The sequence below is a fragment of the Mandrillus leucophaeus genome, unplaced genomic scaffold (assembly GCF_000951045.1).
Source record: "Mandrillus leucophaeus isolate KB7577 unplaced genomic scaffold, Mleu.le_1.0 Scaffold175, whole genome shotgun sequence".
Classification (NCBI taxonomy): Eukaryota; Metazoa; Chordata; class Mammalia; order Primates; family Cercopithecidae; genus Mandrillus; species Mandrillus leucophaeus.
In genome coordinates this window covers 1,451,983-1,456,655 of record NW_012101754.1, presented here as the reverse complement: position 1 = coordinate 1,456,655, position 4,673 = coordinate 1,451,983, and the positions used below count along the sequence as shown (strand labels likewise).

At 35.7% G+C, this 4,673-nt stretch overlaps 1 protein-coding gene across 1 annotated transcript in view; it reads left to right on the top strand.

Moving 5' to 3' along the window:
- Window positions 1–4,673, top strand: part of FGF14 (fibroblast growth factor 14) — a 719,779-nt gene that overhangs the window by 311,697 nt on the left and 403,409 nt on the right. The window lies entirely within an intron of this gene.

The following is a 4,673-nucleotide window of genomic DNA, read 5'->3' as shown; positions in this document are numbered from 1 at the left end:
TATTTAGGGTCACACACAGTAAACAAACTTCTGGAGATTGTGATATTTTTGAAAATGTGATGAAAGACCTTCTCTCTAGAAATATGTTTGCACATGCATGCACACACATGTTACTTATTATATGTTTATGTGTACATGCATACATACAATTTCAAGGGATTCATGATCATCTGTACAACCTAAGTGAAAGCCTCTGTTTTTTTTCCTTGTTAGTGATCTAAAAGATGAGTCAGATTGAGAGGTCTTTGACATTATACACATAAAAGATGAAGTAACATAATGACAATATGTGTTAAGTTGAATCATCTTATTGTGTGACATGTTCTGAGTCTCATAAGTATTATTTAAAGCCAATAAGGGGCTTTTCTTTAATATCGTTTTATGCTATTTGTTTTAAGGTAAACCAGATAGATTATAGTAAAATTAAATCAGCCTTTTAAGAATGGAAAAACTTCACATCTATGAGCAAGGGCTGTTCAATTAAATGTGCAATTATCCATACCTATTTCTATACGTTAACTTATATACACACCCATGCATCTATGCATATCCACCTGTATATACACATAGGTTTAAATATACACCTAACCTTTGGGGAGATTAGGACATAAAACCTGTCTTCAAAGGCTAAGAATCTTTAGAAAGAGCTGACACAGTATCTTAAAATGTTTCACAGAGATCCAATCTAATTCTAGATTTGACTTTTTGAACACAAATCTCCCCTCAGGATACATGTCTAACCCTTTGCTTGTTTGACCGATATCTACTACTATGTAGTTCCGTGTCTTTCAGGTATAGTGTTAGGAATACAAACATATGCAAGATACAGTTTTCTGGGGCAAATCACTGAGAAGTAATAAGTAGGAAAATGTGGGTGGTTCATAAAGAACAAAGTTACACCCGCAACACAGGGTTAATGGCATGTAAAGAAAATTTTAAAAATTGTACTGATTTTTTCCAAAATTGATACAATAAATAAGATCAAAAATCTAGAGCACAAAGATAATTTTGATCATTTTCAAAGATGAAAAAAATGGCATAAACTATGTAATCATATTTACTAAATTTCTATTTAATGACTATTTCATAAGTTATTAAATATAATCAATTTAATGCCATTATTTAGTCTAATTTATAAATGTCCTAAAGAAATGCTATAAAATATATTCACATAATTCATTAAAACCATAAGAATATTTTACATAGTATGAATTTCCAAATGAGATTAAATATCTGTGTGAAAACTCCATAATGTGCTATCTCTATGGCTAAGGAAGGCAAAGGTTCCCTCTGTATCCAGCATGCCTATGATAGAGTCAAGCCACACGACTTTCTGTTTTCTGAGTATGTCTTGCAGTTTCTGCTGCAGGCGTGCCTTTGCTTATGCAATTCCATCTGCCCAGAATTCCATCCTTTTCTTCTCTGACTTCTGAATCATGCCATCTTAAGAAATTTTCTAGTGCCAGCTACTTCATTATGACATCATTGCTTCTCTCTCTGCACCAGCTACATGCAAACACACATGACCAGTTACATCTCTCTTTATGCATTCCATCATGACTAGTACTTGGAATAGGGTCTAAGGATTAGTAGGTGCTCAATAAATATTGGCGTCCTGATCAGCCTGGGCTTGTGAGATGGGCTACCTGGGCTTGAAGCCTGACCTTCTATTCTACTCTCTGGGTCAGCTTACCTTACTACCTCTGTGTCCTCGTTCCTAAAAATGATACTTTGCTCAGAGTTTTGGGAGATTAAATGAGATGATAAGTGTGAAGTACTAGAATAATATTGATGTTTAATAAACAAATGCTCAACAAATATTGGCGTTTTTCTTTTTTTTATTCTCCCCCACTTCCTCAAGGGCCAGTCTCCTTGTTTTCTTCACCTTTGAATATCTTGCCATGCTCCTAATGTATACTGAATTGAATCGAATTTTACTCACTATGAAAAGTACAACTAACTGTCAATATGCAATTGGGTTAATTGAACCGAAAGAGACTTGCCAAATTTCCAGTGGTCTTCCCTTAGAAGTAAAGCCTGGTTCTGCAATATGTTTATATTACTTCTGACCTGAGCTTTAAATACTGTGGCATTCATTTAAATTCCATAACAACCTGTCAACAGTACTTGGAACCAGATTTCTAAGGGGTCAGCAACTAAGACAGTTGCCAAAGTTCTATACTGAACTCTGTTTAATTCATTTTTTTTTTAAATAGGTTTAGGGATACAAGTGCAAACTGGTTTTTACAAAAGTTGTCTCTAAACCACATCTCATATTAAATATGGCTAGTAGTCATCAAACTGAAGTTTGAATGAGCCCAACCATCACAGAAAATCAACAGGACATTAATATGTGGTATTCACATTTTGAAACAGTCCACACTCTAGATGGTTTTCCTAAAATGCTTCCGTGACCTATCAGACTGTTGCCTCAGTCCAGGTGTGGACCACCTGTTTAATTTTCCTCACTCACAAACCACATTTACTCTAATGGAATATTACTTAATTTAAGTAAAGATGAAATTAGTATGCAGTTACCTTTTATATATAAACTATAAGCCATAATGTATTTCCCCTATGTTCTCAGGAAAGCACATAAGCATATTTTCTCTTAACCAGCCTTCTTAGAACTATGTGAAGATACTGTTTATAAACACAAATAGAAATATTTGCACACAACTGTCTACCTTGTGATCATGTCCTTTGGGGGTAAAGGCTTTTCAGTCATTTCCCTCCCTCCCTTCCTTCCTTCCTTCCTTCCTTCCTTCCTTCCTTCCTTCCTTCCTTCCTTCCTTCCTTCCTTCCTTCCCTCCCTCCTTCCCCGCCTCCCTCCCTCCCTCCTTCTCTTTCGACAGAGTTTCACTGTTGTCACCCAGGCTGGAGTGCAATGGTGCCATCTCGGCTCACTGCAACCTCTGCCTCCCTGGGTTCAAGCAGTTCTCCTGCCTCAGCCTCCTGAGTAGCTGGGATTACAGGCACCCACCACTGTGCCTGGCTAATGTTTTTGTATTTTTAGTAGAGACAGAGTTTCACCATGTTAGCCAGGCTGGTCTCGAACTCCTGGACCTCAGGTGATCCACCCACCTCGGCCTCCCAAACTGTTGGTATTATAGGCGTGAGCCATTGCACCTGGCCAAGTCTTTTCAGTTAGTAAGAGTGAATTACTGTTAGATCTTTTATATTTAAAGCAAAGTACATGCAAATTAGTGTGGATACCTTGGTAGCAATCACTCAGCACTACTGAGTTAATAATGCAGTGTTTTGCAACTACGTTGACATTACTGCACATAAAAATATTCAAACTAAATTTTATTTTATAAAATATGTTTCTCTGGGTATAATATTTTTCTAGCTGATCCATTTTAGATCTCCTTTCTGTGGTCCAGTGTAAAAATATGTTGATCTTTGTGAATGTAAATGCTATAGGTGGAAACCCTGTAATCAGTGATATATTTATTACAGTCTGTAATCCACCACCATCTTTCATAAATATTTATTGAGTATGCAAAATATTGATTGCAATATGTTGAAATGTATGTTGGCAATTGATAATAATTAATAGATAGTCATTGATAATTTAAAACAAACACATTACGCATTGAATTCAGTATCTCCTGAGATTCCGGTTACCTTACTCTTTGGTTGAATGTGCTGAAATACTCTGAAAATTGAGTTTACAAAATGACAGGCAATTCCTATTTAATTTTGTCCACTTAATAAGCTACTGGTTCTGAATCACTGAATATATTACAAGAACAATGTGTTAGCCAAGCCCTATTGGAATAACAAAATAAGTGAAACAGTTTTCATGTCCCACTTAGCTATATTTAACATTGTAATATTTCATGCTTTTAGAAATCTACTCTGCAATAATACAGAAAACTCTCCATTGAAGATACTGATTATCAGTGATAAAAATGCCCAGAGATGCCTCCGAATTTCCACGATTAGGGATTTATAAACATTTACATTCAAGCTAGATTTTCCCCCCATTTTGTCAAATATTGGAAGGCAAATGGAATAAAATAGGTCAGTGTTTCCTCATGAAAAAAATATAATTGTCACCGATAGAGGTCAACCATGGTCAATTAAATAATCAGGGGAAAATGCCTAATTATTTCTCTAGACCTACTTCATACTGGCAGCAATTTTCTTCTTTTCTCTTAAAAAAAAATAAGGATTTTTGCCTGAAACAATGGAAAAATACTTTGTCACAATGTGGAACTCTAACCTCCATCAGCAGATCGTAATAAACTGCCTTCAGAACACAATCATTAGTTTACTGACATTAAGAAAAGAGCCGACTAGCCTCAATTTTCTGTTTCTTAGTGAGTGTCCTCTTCATCAAAACAGTGAGGCAACTGTTTGGTTGGAGCAGAACTTCCTTACATTAGAAAATTGATATTTTCTTTCGCATACGTCGTATTTTGCTGTGTATCCTGGAATTGGATTCTGGACACAGTCCTTGCTACAGCCTAATCTGGATTCTGGAAATGCGTTTTACTCTTGATTTAATTTATAAATACCTCTATATATTTGTAAATAGGGCACTATTGCAGGGATGGTGATTTCAGGGACAAAGGAAAGTCTTCATGCTAGTGGCTGCTGAAATTTTACCAGGTAGCTCCCCTTCTAAGAATTTTTTTATATTGATTGATTGATTGATTGATTGA